General features: G+C 46.0%; 1 non-coding gene across 1 annotated transcript; it reads left to right on the top strand.

Moving 5' to 3' along the window:
* The first annotated feature begins 8,824 nt into the window (after window positions 1–8,824).
* TRNAH-GUG lies at window positions 8,825–8,896 on the top strand. Its single transcript has one exon. It is a non-coding gene; the product is annotated as a tRNA-His (tRNA).
* The last annotated feature ends 7,635 nt before the right edge of the window (window positions 8,897–16,531 follow it).

Here is a 16,531-nt window from a genome sequence, read left to right as displayed (position 1 = left end):
ACCTCCACGCCATCAAATACCTCCCTTTAAAACTCAAGGGGCCAGCTCGGCACTGGCTCAACAGTCTGCCTGCAAATTCTATTGGCGGCTGGGAGGACTTGGAAGAGGCCTTCCTCGATAACTTCTGTCGGTGTCAAAATCGGCGGATCTTGGGTAGTGTCGGGGGTTGGGTGCGATATATGCCAATGGATGGCTTATCATGGTGGGGGCGAGTAGAACGTCGCCGGTGCCTGGAAGCGGGATGAGGCGTGGACAAGAACGCCGGCGTACTTTACCCAGGTTCGGGGCTCTCCTAGGAGATAACACCCCTAGTCCTGCTCTGCGGGGTCTCCGCATGATCACTAAGGCAAAGTGAGTACAAAGGTGCTCCTCGAGCTGTATATGCGGACAGGATGAGGCTAGGCTGGCTCTCCCTCTTCTCTAAGGTCTGGTCTAGTTCTAATGAATCGGGACCCTTTGCATGGGTGCCCCGGGGGTTTATATAAGCCTACCCCCAGGGGTACAATGGTAAACTGTAGGGACACAGGGCCCAATTGTCAATCTCTTCACCTGCGGGCCCTCCTGCCGACTGCTAGGGCCCGCCGATTGCTGGGCCCAGCTGACTGGCCGGGTACGGAGCCGAGAGGCCACACCCGCCGCTGGCGGGTCCTGCCGGCTGCTGATTACTGTAGTCGTGTCTTAGTGATGCAGGCTTGGTGATGGGGTCGTGGCTACAGTCCTACCGCCTGGCAGATGATTACTGTAGCCACTCCCCGTCTCGTCTCGTTAATGGCGCGGGAAACCAGTAGGAGGGGCAGGCCGACTCCCGGAGGCCGGTTCCCTACTGGTCCGACTTGGGGCGCTCTCGCCGTCTTCTGGACTCTCACTGACTGGTGGGGCCCGTCTTTCATGGATCGTACTGTCAGACGTCGTGGGTACAGGACTCCGCCCACTGTTGCTGGCGTCAGGGATGGCATGGCACAGTGCTGTGCCGGACGGAGATCTCCACTGGTACGGCGCACAGTGCTCTAGCCATCCCCCGAAAAAAGGGAAGGGAGTGGGCTTCACTGTCACCACTCCCTGTCCCATCCCCCCTGATGAGGGCATGGGCTTCGTTGACGTCGTGGGCCGACTTCCCGCGGCCGACGACTTCGAAAGCCACCAGTCGAAGTCAGCCGGTCTTGATCTCATCCGCAGGACTCGGACGCTTATGGGCAGCCGGCCGTTCCTTCAGCCGCCCTCCCGAAGCCGGCTCTCCGTCCGTGTCTTGAGGGGCGCAGTCAGCCCCGAAGTCTTGAAAGGCTATGGGCCTCGGGTTAGCCTACCCATGACCCATTACTCCGATAGTAGTCCCTGAAGCTGATGAGGCACCGCGATTAATCAGCCGAGGAGCCTCAGTAGCTTCATTCTCCGAGTATTCGTGGTGACTCCGCCGGGCCGGCTGGTAGGAGTCGGAGTCGCCTGACTTTGACTTGTCCGAAAATGCCATCGAATCCCCTGGCGGGAACTCAGTAGCGTATGAGCTAAGCTTCCTGACCGCCACCCACTCCGTGCCCACCACATGGTAACCAGTGGCCGGGCGAGCCCGCCTACCCATCCGCGAGATGGGACATGTCTGCAGGCGGGGCCTGCCACTACCACGCCTCGGCACGCGAGCGGATCCGCTGCGGCCGTGGGGGGCGGTTGAGGTTCCCACGGAGTTACTGCGCATAGTAACTTTGCACGATAAACGTGGGGGCGTGGGGTAGTGGGCGCAGTAAATCCCACAACTGCTCCCTCGGCTTCGCAGCCCACTGGGCTATAAGTAGGGGGAGGAGGGGAAGTGGCGGAGCATGCGCGTCCCACCTCCCCACTGCTTCTTCTCCTTCTTCTCCCTCACCGCTCCTCGAGCCTTGTCGAACGTCGCGGCGGTCCGCTCACGATGAGCTCTTCCTCCGACGTTACGCCCCCGATGGCGCACTCCGGCACCTGGGATGGTTCGGAGGTCCACGAGGATCACATTGACTTCCTCCGCAAGACGCGTCGACTGCCTGGCGAGGACCTCGTGAGGGTCCGCCTCGCGCGGAGGGGAGAGATCTTGCTGGCGCCGCAGGAGGGCGAGCGGGTCGTCTTCCGCTCGCATTGCCTGCGCGGCCTGGGCCTGCCGGCGAGCAACTTCTTCCGCTCCTTCCTTGAGTTCTACGGACTCCAGCCACACCACCTCACCCCCAACATGGTGGTGTTGATGTCCGCATTCGTCACCCTGTGCGAGGGCTTCATCGGCGTTCTCCCCACAATGGAGCTCTGGGGGAGTTCTTCTTCTCCAAGCTCGGCACCCAGGCCGCGGGCGTGCCGGCTCAGTGCGGCGCGTTCATCGCCGTGCGGAGGTCGGGGGCCGACAACCCGTTTGATGTATACCTTACCAGAGCTCGCAGTAGCACCTGGGTATTTGATACTGGTTCTGTTGCTAATATTTGCAACTCGAAACAGGGACTACGGATTAAGCGAAGACTGGCTAAGGACGAGGTGATGATGCGCATAGGAAATGGTTCCAAAGTCGATGTGATCGCCGTCGGCACGCTACCTCTACATCTACCTTCGGGATTAGTTTTAGACCTAAATAATTGTTATTTGGTGCTAGCGTTGAGCATGAACATTATATCTGGATCTTGTTTGATGCGAGACGGTTATTCATTTAAATCTGAGAATAATGGTTGTTCTATTTATATGAGTAATATCTTTTATGATCATGCACCCTTGAAGAGTGGTCTATTTTTGTTGAATCTCGATAGTAGTGATACACATATTCATAATGTTGAAGCCAAAAGATGAAGAGTTGATAATGATAGTGCAACTTATTTGTGGCACTGTCGTTTGGGTCATATTGGTGTAAAGCGCATGAAGAAACTCCATACTGATGGACTTTTGGAATCACTTGATTATGAATCACTTGGTACTTGCGAACCATGCCTCATGGGAAAGATGACTAAAACGCCATTCTCTGGAACAATGGAGCGAGCAACAGATTTGTTGGAGATCATACATACTGATGTATGTGGTCCAACGAATATTGAGGCTCGCGGCGGGTATCCTTATTTTCTCACCTTCACAGATGATTTGAGCAGATATGGGTATACCTACTTAATGAAACATAAGTCTGAAACATTTGAAAAGTTCAAAGAATTTCAGAGTGAAGTGGAAAATCATCGTAACAAGAAAATAAAGTTTCTACGATCTGATCGTGGAGGAGAATATTTGAGTTACGAGTTTGGTCTACATTTGAAACAATGCGGAATAGTTTCGCAACTCACGCCACCTGGAACACCACAACGTAATGGTGTGTCCGAACATCGTAATCATACTTTACTAGATATGGTGCGATCTATGATGTCTCTTACTGATTTACTGCTATTGTTTTGGGGTTATGCTTTAGAGACGGCTGCATTCACGTTAAATAGGGCACCATCAAAATCCGTTGAGACGACACCTTATGAACTATGGTTTGGCAAGAAACCAAAGTTGTCGTTTCTTAAAGTTTGGGGCTGCGATGCTTATGTGAAAAAGCTTCAACCTGATAAGCTCGAAACCAAATCGGAGAAATGTGTCTTCATAGGATACCCAAAGGAAACTGTTGGGTACACCTTCTATCACAGATCCGAAGGCAAGAATTTTGTTGCTAAGAATGGATACTTTCTAGAGAAGGAGTTTCTCTCGAAAGAAGTGAGTGGGAGGAAAGTAGAACTTGATGAGGTAAACTGTACCTGCTCCCTTACTGGAAAGTAGTTCATCACAGAAACCGGTTCCTGTGACATCTACACCAATTAGTGAGGAAGCTAATGATGATGATCATGAAACTTCAGATCAAGTTACCACTAAACCTCGTAGGTCAACCAGGGTAAGATCCGCACCAGAGTGGTACGGTAATCCTGTTCTGGAAGTCTTGTTGCTAGACCATGACGAACCTACGAACTATGAGGAAGCGATGATGAGCCCAGATTCCGCAAAATGGCTTGAGGCCATGAAATCTGAGATGGGATCCATGTATGAGAACAAAGTGTGGACTTTGCTTGACTTGCCCGATGATCGGCAAGCCATCGAGAATAAATGAATCTTCAAGAAGAAGACAGACGCTGATGGTAATGTTACTGTCTACAAAGCTCGACTTGTTGCGAAAGGTTTTTGACAAGTTCAAGGAGTTGACTACGATGAGACCTTCTCACCCGTAGCGATGCTTAAGTCTGTCCGAATCATGTTAGCCAATTGCCGCATTTTATGATTATGAAATTTGGCAAATGGATGTAACTGCATTCCTGAATGGATTTCTGGAAGAAGAGTTGTATATGATGCAACCTGAAGGTTTTGTCGATCCAAAGGGAGGCTAACAAAGTGTGCAAGCTCCAGCGATCCATTTATGGACTGGTGCAAGCCTCTCGGAGTTGGAATAAACGTTTTGATAGTGTGATCAAAGCATATGGTTTTATACAGACTTTTGGAGAAGCCTGTATTTACAAGAAAGTGAGTGGGAGCTCTGTAGCATTTCTAATATTATATGTGGATGACATATTGTTGATTGGAAATGATATAGAATTTCTGGATAGCATAAAAGGATACTTGAATAAGAGTTTTTCAATGAAGGACCTCGGTGAAGCTGCTTATATATTGGGCATCAAGATCTATAGAGATAGATCAAGACGCTTAATTGGACTTTCACAAAGCACATACCTTGACAAAGTTTTGAAGAAGTTCAAAATGGATCAAGCAAAGAAAGGGTTCTTGCCTGTGTTACAAGGTGTGAAGTTGAGTAAGACTCAATGCCCGACCACTATAGAAGATAGAGAGAAAATGAAAGATGTTCCCTATGCTTCAGCCATAGGCTCTATCATGTATGCAATGTGTGTACCAGACCTGATGTGTGCCTTGCTATTAGTTTAGCAGGGAGGTACCAAAGTAATCCAGGAGTGGATCACTGGACAGTGGTCAAGAACATCCTGAAATACCTGAAAAGGACTAAGGATATGTTTCTCATTATGGAGGTGACAAAGAGCTCGTCGTAAATGGTTACGTCGATGCAAGCTTTGACACTGATCCGGACGATTCTAAATCGCAAACCGATACGTGTTTATATTGAACGGTGGAGCTGTCAGTTGGTGCAGTTCTAAACAAAGCGTCATAGAGGGATCTACATGTGAAGCGGAGTACATAGCTGCTTCGGAAAGCAGCAAATGAAGGAGTCTGGATGAAGGAGTTCATATCCGATCTAGGTGTCATACCTAGTGCATCGGGTCCAATGAAAATCTTTTGTGACAATACTGGTGCAATTGCCTTGGCAAAGGAATCAAGATTTCGCAAGAGAACCAAGCACATCAAGAGACGCTTCAATTCCATCGCGACAAGTCCAAGTGGAGACATAGAGATGATTTGCAAGATACATATGGATCTGAATGTTGCAGAGCCGTTGACTAAGCCTCTTCCACAAGCAAAACATGATCAGCACCAAGGCTCCATGGGTGTTAGAATCATTACTATGTAATCTAGATTATTGACTCTAGTGCAAGTGGGAGACTGAATGAAATATGCCCTAGAGGCAATAATAAAGTTATTATTTATTTCCTTATATCATGATAAATGTTTATTATTCATGCTAGAATTGTATTAACCGGAAACATAATACATGTGTGAATACATAGACAAACAAAGTGTCACTAGTATGCCTCTACTTGACTAGCTCGTTGATCAAAGATGGTTATGTTTCCTAGCCATAGACATGAGTTGTCATTTGATTAACGGGATCACATCATTAGGAGAATGATGTGATTGACTTGACCCATCCGTTAGCTTAGCACTTGATCGTTTAGTATGTTGCTATTGCTTTCTTCATGACTTATACATGTTCCTATGACTATGAGATTATGCAACTCCCGTTTACCGGAGGAACACTTTGTGTGCTACCAAACGTCACGGTGTAACTAGGTGATTATAAAGGTGCTCTACAGGTTGAGTTGGTGTATTTCAAGATTAGGATTTGTCACTCCGATTGTTGGAGAGGTATCTCAGGGCCCACTCGGTAATGCACATCACTATAAGCCTTGCAAGCATTGTAACTAATGAGTTAGTTGCGGGATGATGTATTAAGGAACGAGTAAAGAGACTTGCCGATAACGAGATTGAACTAGGTATTGAGATATCGACGATCGAATCTCGGGCAAGTAACATACCGATGACAAAGGGAACAACATATGTTGTTATGCGGTTTGACCGATAAAGATCTTCGTAGAATATGCATGAGTCAATATGAGCATCCAGGTTCCGCTATTGGTTATTGACCGGAGACGTGTCTCAGTCATGTCTACATAGTTCTCGAACCCGTAGGGTCCGCACGCTTAAAGTTCGGTGATGATCAGTATTATGAGTTTTTGTGTTTTGATGTACCGAAGGTAGTTTGGAGTCCTGGATATGATCACAGACATGACGAGGAGTCTCGAAATGGTCGAGACGTAAAGATCGATATATTGGACGACTATATTCAGACACCGGAAGTGTTCCAAGTGGTTTCGGATAAAAACCGGAGTACCGGGGGGTTACCGGAACCCCCCGGGGAGTTAATTGGGCCTCCTGGGCCTTAGTGGGAGAATAGGAGGGGCAGCCAGGGCAGTCGTGCACCCCCTCCCCCTCTAGTCCGAATTGGAAAAGGAGGGGGGCGGCGCCCCCCTTTTCCTTCTCCTCCTCTCTCCCTTCCTTCCCTCTCCTACTCCAACAAGAAAAAGGAGGAGTCCTACTCCCGGTGGGAGTAGGACTCCCTCCCTGGCACGCCACCTCCTGACCGGCCGCCTCCCCCCTTGCTCCTTTATATACGGGGGCAGGGGGCACCCTAGGACACACAAGTTGATCTATTGATCTATTCCAGCCGTGTGCGGTGCCCCCTCCACCATATTCCACCTTGGTTATATCGTAGCGGTGCTTAGGCAAAGCCCTGCGTCGGTAGCAACATCATCACCATCACCATGCCGTCATGCTGACGAAACTCTCCCGTGAAGCTTTGCTGGATCGGAGCTCGCGGGACGTCATCGAGTTGAACGTGTGCAGAACTCGGAGGTGCCGTGTGTTCGGTACTTGGATCGGTCGGATCGTGAAGACGTACAACTACATCAACCGCGTTGTGCTAACGATTTCGCTTTCGGTCTACGAGGGTACGTGGACACACTCTCCCCTCTCGTTGCTATGCATCACCATGATCCTGCGTGTGCGTAGGATTTTTTTGAAATTACTATGTTCCCCAACACAGTGGAAAGCGGATCGACGAAAGAAAAGCTTCAGCGCAGCCCTACCTGGCGCGCCAAATGGCGGATTACGGGTTCCGGCAAAACCCTTGAGGTTCGAACACTGGGGTGTGCATGAAGACCTCTCTCCCCCTAGCTCACACTCTCGCAACGATCTCAAAGCCTAGCTCGCCGAACCCGAGGAACAAGGGAAACAAGAGTTTATACTGGTTCGGGCCACCATTGTGGTGTAATACCCTACTCCATTATGGTGTGGTGGTTTGCCTTGTAGGCTGGGGATGAAAAAGTACAAGGGAATAACAGCCTCCTGAGGAGATGTGTTATTGAGCTCGATGAGCTTGTGCGTGTGTGGATGGTCTGGTTCCTCTCCAGATCCCCCCTCCATGGTGGTGGCTGGTCCTAATTATAGAGGCTCGGGTCCTCTTCCCAAATATTAGGCGGGAAGGGATCCCACAACGGCCAGTTCGAAGGGGGACAACTAGTACAAGTTATCCTGACAAAAGGTGGTCTTCGCCTGCCAAAGGCTTTGGTGATGACGCCGTTGTGGGCTCTGTGATGACCTCCGTCCTGCCGTCCTGCTAGTCTTGGTATCGTTGCATAGATATGGAAATCTTTGCCTGATGCCTCAGGACTCCTCGCCTGTGCTTGCCTCTTTAGCACCAAAGAGGCAACTGGTACTCTGCGCCCGCCTGGCCTTGGTCATCATGGCTCACATCACAGAAACGTCACGAGGTGCCCCTCGCCTTGATCTCTCCGCTCCTCGCGAGCCAGCCTAGTGAGGCCGCCCCTGAGGAGGTCTTGTGTCGCCCGCCTCGCGAGGCTTGGCCCCTCGCGAGGGTCTTGAGTGTTTGCTGATGAAGATGGGCCATACCAGGCCGCTGGTGGAGCCATGCACTAGGCCGCAGGCAGGCAAGTCTTGGTACCCCTGTTCCCTGAACGCCGACACTAGCTTACATATTTTGTTTATTTTTCTTCTTCCATACATGCTCTTCAGTTGATTCGTGCTCTAACTTGACATCGCTCGACCATCTGCAACCTAAGATCTGATGATGCCATGAGCAATTGCAATAGCATGGCTTCTGACGTCGTCGGGACAATTCTCGCAAGTGCGCCGACGAGTAGTTCAGGCATGACCTTTTTCTTCATCAACCATGTATGGTGTGTGATTGATAAATCTTAAAATTCAGCTTGTGTTTGATTGATGAAACAATACATATTATCGTGATGAGTTGCTATGTGATTTGATGCTATTTTTAACCGATGTTGTGTTGAGCCAGTTAGTTGTAATAAATTATTGATAATTTTTGACATGTTGAGAAGTGTTGCTAGTGGAGCAAGTGAACATACTTTAAGTGGGGATGAATCAACCCCCCCTAGTCGAATGCTTCCATGTGGGGTAGGATGAAGGCAAGCCGGGTTTTGATCCACTAGGCAGTGGGGAGATTAGTGAGGCCAACCTGGGCCACTGCCCCCAACCCAGAAGATTTTCCCTGATAGAACCCCCTTTGTAGTTTGGAGACCGAGTAGGTCAGCTGTGTGGGAGACATTGTACTGTATTACAAACGATTGTGTAAAATTTTATCAATAAAGTGGCTGTAGTTTAGTGGTGAGAATTCCATGTTGTGGCCGTGGAGACCTGGGCTCGAATCCCAGCAGCCACATTTTCAATTTTCTTTTTTCCTGTATCACATAAATTTCCCTCGTATCCTTACCCATCCAATTTGAGCTTACCCGCTAGCCGGTACAAAATTTTTTCATACCCATCACCCAACAGGGTAAATGGATACCCGCGGGTAAAAATATCTGTGTTTAAATAGCATTAATTTGAGCATCACCTAATTATAAACAACAACATACAATCATATTTTATAAACAACAACACATAATAACATCAATATACATACTTATAACAAGAAAACATTCTGTAAAATCGACACTTTCTTGTAAACAACGATACATCAAAATATCAACTTAAATAATAGCATAGAATCATAAAATTTAAGTTGACAAACTCACGACAAAGTGTAGAGATAATTTGTCCATATTTGTTAGATTTTATAAAGGCACATGGGTATGGGGGTACGGGTTATGTAATATTTTGTCTCATACCCTTATCCTAATACGGTTTTACCCACAGGGTACATGCATAATGGATACCCATTGCCATCCCTACATGCGATTCATATAATCTGATATAAATTTGTGTGTATCGACACATGTGCACTTATTGTATATGGAGTCTCCTTTCGTTGTTCAGAACTTGTCGTTTCAATTCCGGTGATGATCAAATCATGGTGTTGGTGCCGTTGCAAATGACTCTCACTTTCGCATGAGTAATATATATTGAATGGTAGCTGATACTACAGATTCCAGCACACTTTATGATCAAATAAGAAAGACCGTGTTTTTCTTTGTTCATGGCACTATTGGGCTAGATATATATCTCCATGTTGACAAGCTTGTGAGAAAAAGGAAAATATTCACTTAAGCTAGCATGGATATCGTGTTCTGTTTTTTATTTTCATACATGCTCTTTGGTTGATTCATGCTCTAACCCGACATCGCTTGGTCATCTGCGATGTAAGATCTGATGATGGCATGAGCAATTGCAATAGCATGTCTTTTGCTGTTGTTGGGACAGTTCTTGCAAGTGCATGCGCCGATGAATAATTGAGGATGACTTTTTTGTTCATCAACCAAGTTTGGTGTGTAATTTATGAATTTTAAAATTCAGCTCGTGTTCACTTGATTAAACGATACATATCATCGTTATGAGTTACTATGGGATTTGCTGGCATTTTTAACTGTTGTTGTGTTGAGCCGGCCAGTTGCCTCAAGACCGAGTAGGAAACCTGTGTGGGAGACATTGTACAATATTATGAACGTTTTGTGTAAAAATTTATCAATCAAAACTGATGTAGTTGATTGTTGCAAACCTTTGGCACAAATCATTGTTTTTATCATTTAACGAGATTCATATAATCTGATATTAATTTGTGGGTGTATCGGCACATTTGTGTTTCTTTTATACATGGTCTCCTTGTGCTATTCAGAACTTGTCGTTTCACTTCCCGTGATGATCAAATTAGGTTGTTGGCGCCGTTGCAAGTGACTCTCACTTCCGCATCCGCAATATTGGTTGAACGGTAGCTGATACTACATATTCTAGTACACTTTATGATCAAATAAGAAAGACCATGATTTTTGGTGTTCATGGCACGATTATGCCAGATAGATATCTCTATGCTGATAAGCTTGTGAGAAAAAGGGAAATACTCACTTAAGCTAGCTTGCATATTTTGTTCTGATTCTTTTCATATATGATCTTCAGTTGATTCATGCTTTAACTTGACATCGCTCGTTCATCTGCAACGTAAGATTTGATGATGCCATGAGAAATTGCAATAGCATGTCTAGTGATGTCGTTGTGATAGTTCTCGCAAGTGTACCGATCAGTAATTGAAGCACTGCCTTTTTTGTTGAGCAACCAAGTCTGATGTGTGATTGATGAATCTTTTAATTCAGTTTTGTGTGTTCGCTTAATGAAACAATACATATCATTTTTAACTACTGTTGTGTTGAGCCGGTTAGTTTTGATAAATTACTGTTAATGGTTGACATGTTGAGAAGTGCTGCTAGTGGGAGGAGCAACCAAATAGAGTTTAAGTGGGGAGGGATCAACCCCCCTAGTCGAATGATTCCATGTGGGGTGGGGAGGAGACAAGGGGTTTACCCAAACCTTGTAGGGATTAGATCCACTAGGCAGTGGCGGAGCTTAGTGAGAGCCAACCTCGGCCACCGCCCCCGCAGCCCAGAAGATTTTCTCTGATAATCACTTAGCAATTGGCCTTGTCTAAAAAAACACTTAGCAGTTGGCCCATATAAGCATTGAAATTGGCCCAAACCTTGTACTCCATCCCCCCAACCCACTGGGCCTCCAATATTTTGGCCCAAGCTCCGCAATTGCCATTAGGGGATTTGATCCTTGTAACCAAACATAGCCTTAAACGCTTGTGTTCTATGTATGGAAAAAAAACACACTATTGCTCTCATGTAGAAGACATGCCATCTAATGCCATGTCTATTTAGTGTAAGTGCCCAACTGTTCTTTGAATCTATGAACAACAAAAGTGAAGAACCTTCATGATAACGTCGAGGCTGTAAAGGTAAAGTTGAGTAAGGAAGATGTGATAGAAATCTCAGCTGTTGTCCCTGCTGGCGAGGTGGCTGGGTTGAGGGTCATGGGAATCCTGGAGCCTTATTCTTGGAGGATTGTGAACACTCTACCTAAAAAGTAGCCATTTTACATCATCACTTGCAAATCCAAGAGCATCTCAACTGGCGGCGCTAGCTGACGAAGCTTGCGATGTCAATAGCTCGAAACTGTACATGTATGTAGACATATATACACCTAAACCATAGCTTAGGGTTAGCTTGCTAAGCACATCAGCTTACCGCGTTATGCTGTATTTGTTTCAAGCTTTCTGGTTACATACATTCAAGGGGGGAAATGTGAAAGAAACAAGCTCGTCCATACTCAAGAATAGGGAAGCAATGCCATTGGTTTTCTGTGGGGAACTTTCTGATGTATCAATTGGTACACATGAAAAAAAAGAGTCGACTTCTAGTTAAACTCTTTTCTGCTGCACATTTTATTCCTGCGTCATATGAGGAGTGAAATTATGTTTGCTGGGTATCATTCATTGAAAGATGGTACTGCTGTAACAGTTCCACGCATGACTGAATGTCTGAATGAGTTTACTGATAGAGCCCACATACAAGTTCGTGTAGTTACACCAAAGTAGCTAGGATATGTATATTCAACCTCACTAGTGCCACTTAAAAAAAGCATTTTACTGCATGTGCTACTTTAGGCTCCTCAGGTTTCTACTTTTTACCATGCACCCCATGTTGCCGCACAAGTTGTGCTACCTCGTTACTTTTCATTCACTGTTCATCTGTTGCTACTTCGTTACTTTTCATTCACTGTTCATCTGTTGCAACTTTGTTACTTTTCATTTACTGTTCATCTGTTGATATATATCCCCAGGTTTCTAATTCATATCTGCCACGATATCTTTTACAGGTTAACCTGTGCTGATCTGCAACCACTGAACTTTACAGGCATGCAAGCAACGTAGAACGACAAATTGCAATGGACAAGTAGGGCTGCACCGGCGCCCATGGTGTCCCTTTCAGGAGGAACCTTGGGGGTAGCTGACTAATTGCTAATGGATCTCGAGGCTTGCAGTTGCTCATGCACACGGACTTCGAGCATCATCGGGGATCGTGCTCGGCGTCCGGGCCGGCGATGATGCACTGGGGATGTGTGCCCTCCTCCCACATGTGGGAGGGAGCCTCTGGATTCCTGGACCACCTCCCCAAATCCTGATGTTGCTGCTGAAATCCCTGGACCAAAACCTTGATGCAGTTGAAAGCAAGGCGTGCGCCATTCATGCAATAATCAACCAGTCCATGATTATTTAATGATTATTTGGTTGGCTGTGTTTATGCTGTTCTCTGATCAAACTATGAATCTGCAATGCAATGGCTCTGAAACATGGTACAGTACCACGTACGTGCTGAGGAAAGCTGTTGTTTATGTAGTATCATATCATCATTGTTGCCAGGAGCTAACTCTTGGACTCTTCTGAGGTAGGTAGATGTACTTCATCCAGATTCTTTTTCTTTGCTGCAAGGCACATTCTATAAAGAATTCATTATATAATAAGACTACAGGCCAGTTCAGGTATGTTGATGACAAACTTTGATTGTATCCTGGCCAGACCAGCTTATCAGAATCAGCAGCAGAAAGCAAGTGTCAGGGAAGCAAAAGCCTTTTGTTAATGCTGCCTGGATTGCAAAAGCCGGGAGGGGAATAAAGAAAGAATGGAAAGCAAAAGAGGAGAAAAGCCATGCAGTGATCTTTTGAGAGGGCAATTGGCATGTATATTGGGGTTTGCTCCTGCTAATTCCCATAGGGCTTTTCATGGAAAGCCTGGCTAGGTATATGCAGAGTCCCTTTGCGTGCATGCTTGCCGTGGGATATAATCCCTAGGTTTATTCCCAAGCAAGTCCAACTTTATATCCTTTATCCACCACAACTCACCGAGAATATTCCACCATTAGACTTTTCATCTTTTGCATGCCTACTGCCACCTCTTTTGCCAAAAGCATTTGGTTGGGATCCATTCCAAACGTTGGCTGCAGGCTCTCTAGTTACTAGTATGTCAACCATACGTATGTAAATATAGCTAGTTGTAAAGGTCTAAACACCCGGTAAACATCCTATACCGATGTGTGAGATTAAAGACACCTACAGGTTGATGATGATTTTTTCTTCATAAATCAAGATAGAAAAGAAAGGATCCAGATTCCCCCCCCCCCCCCCCCCCCCCCACTTGATTATTACATTGCATGCGGACTGATCAAGAGAGAAAAACATCTGCCTCTTATCAAGAAATACTTTTCCCGGACTTTGACATTGTCTACTAATTGCATTGGGATTAAAAAAGAGAAGATGCGATGAGGGCGACAGGGCCAGTGTGGGACACATGGAGATGATGCTTGTCAACGCACGGCAGCAAAGAAGCTCCCCGGGCCCTTTTCCCTCTTCCTCATCTTTCTCAAACTACGCGCTCGATCAATTCTAGGGATTGCACGCACATGCATATCGCCGGCCAGCCAGCCATGGTCCCAGGGATCAGGCTCGGACTCCCATATGCATGAGCTAGCATGACACTATCAGATTTCAGATGCATGATGATCATCATTGTGCATGCATGCATGCAAGCAGATGTAGATGCGGCGAATACATGCATGCACTCTTCTTATCACATCTAACCAGAGTGCTCCCACCCCGACCCGTCCTCTCCCCTCCCTTGTTGGCTATGTGTCCAACGTGTCTAGAAACACTAGAACTACAATTGGATTTGGTGTCGGAATATGACACTTGTAATTCAGACATAGTATATATTCCTCTGTAAAAAATATAAAAGTGCTTAGATGACTGAAGTAGTTATTGAATTCATGCTCCAGCCAACTCATCCAAAAGTCCAAACTGTCCAAACTGATGAAAGAAGATGGGCAGTATATTTCAACAGTAGTGACTAAACGCTCTTATATTTCTTTACGGAGGGGCACAACTGGAAATCGAACCAACGATCTCCCGTACCAAACGTACTACACTAACCACACCGACAAGGTAAATTTGTTGCTCAATTGTTCTTTAGAAAAGGAGGATGACCCCCGGTCTCTGCATCTGGGAGATGCATACGGCCACTTTATTGATTATACTCGAGGACCTTACAAAGTATTACAAAGAATATACCTGAATCCACCATCTTGGCAACATATGCCGCTACTCCTATCCATATGATAAAGGGATGCTAGCTGGGCTACTACCCAAACCACTCACCTAAACCTAACATCAAAAGCCGAAAGCCCCAGCCGAGCCACATACCGGGTCTGGGGCACAATCCGGTCAGACGCACTTGTGTGTCGTCGCAGCCATCTTCCACAGGTCCGTCTTCAGATTATATTGAGGCTTCTATCTTGTCTGGCCACTCTGCCATCGACGTCACCATGACGCCAGACAGCTACCTCCTCCTGCGCGAGTCCATCTCCGCGCATCGGACGCCGAGCCTCCACAGCGCCATGCTACCGATCTCCGCCGCCATCAATGTGTGAGATAAAGTACCGCTCCACCACGGCAGGTACAAGGTAAGGAAGGGTGAGGTCCCCGTCGGAGACACGGCCAGACGGGCCGCCACCAGGAACCAGACAAGCTCGCCATACACGCCCAACAAGCATTGTTGTTCTTTATCAACCCTAAAAGCGCTAGTGGAATTAAATGAGCTGCAATCTGTGTGGCCCATTTTCCACAAGTTAGTTTTTTCTTTATTAGAAATTACAAAAATATTCAAGTATTATATAAAGTGTTCATGCTACTAGGAAATGTATTTCTAGTTTTAAAATGTGTTCATGCTATTAGGAAATGTATTTCTAGTATTGAAACGTGTTCATGCTATTAGGAAATGTATTTCTAGTTTCAAGAAATGTTCGCATGTTTCAATAAAGTTTATGTGTTTGTCAAAAGATATATTTTTGAATAAAGATAACCTTAAGAATATGTGTGGAAAAATAATTAGTAGCCTAGTGCGCCCCCAGGATTATAGATCCTCAAATGAACAGTTTTAAAATCGTACATACATTTTTATAATTAAAGAATTATTTTATTTACATGATTGTCTAAATGATACTAAAATATTTTTAAAAATTACACTAACATGTTTTAAAATTATACATACACTAATCTGTGCCGGCACCGATGCCAACACACCGCCGCGCCCTGGGCCATCATAAACATACTGGCTAGGAGGGACTGACCCGTGCCGATACACCTAAGGGAGGAGAAGCAAGTGCCCCGCCAACATCCGCGCCGACACAGATTCGCCCGGCCGCGCCTTCTGGCAACTGCGAGGGAGGAGGAGGGTTCGACATCGGCGGCTAGGAATCCCTTCCCGTCGCATGTGGGTGGCGGCTAGGAATGGGGAGGGGGTTTCAAGGGATCGTTCAAATGGACTGGAATTTGAAACTCTGTTGTAATAAATACACGAAATGGAATCTTCCATCAAACTGCATACTAAATTATTGTTGTCTCATGCGTGTTGGATACCCAAAAAGTTACTGGTGAATAAATTCCTAACATGCAAAATAACATCAAAAAATTATGACCATCTTTGTCATTTTTCGATAAAAGGATGTGTTTATTACTTTATAATAATGTAGCATCAAGCGGATACAAAGAATGATGATCGGCACAAGGCCTCTACATAGATAAGATACACACAATGAAATACCAACGGCCTGAAAACTGAAATGCTGAGAAACTGAAGGAGGTGGTGTATCTATCCGAAAATTATGCCAACATTGAAGGAGGTGTATCTATCCGAAAATTATGCTGTCATCCATGTTGGATAAAAACCTCCAACATATGCGTGCTAAACGTAGCTAGCTAGTACATGCATCCAACATGAAGAAATTAGCACAACGTACGGGTCATACATGAAGGTGTCATCCATCGACATTTGGCCAGGCATCTCTCACCGAGAAAAAAAAGTATGAAAACATAGGTTGGATCGATCAACGCATAGTCCAGATAGGATCGACGTACCCTAATTACCAACAATGACAGGGAAATTAAGCATCTAATTAACATAAATTCAAGCATGAAACAACCATGGACATAAAAAAGGTGTTCGTGTGGCTATCCCAGAAGAACAGGCTGTGGACGA

The sequence above is a fragment of the Triticum urartu genome, chromosome 6 (genome assembly GCF_003073215.2).
Source record: "Triticum urartu cultivar G1812 chromosome 6, Tu2.1, whole genome shotgun sequence".
Classification (NCBI taxonomy): Eukaryota; Viridiplantae; Streptophyta; class Magnoliopsida; order Poales; family Poaceae; genus Triticum; species Triticum urartu.
The sequence above is the reverse complement of the archived record's forward strand: the minus strand, read 5'-3'. Positions and strand labels throughout refer to the sequence as shown.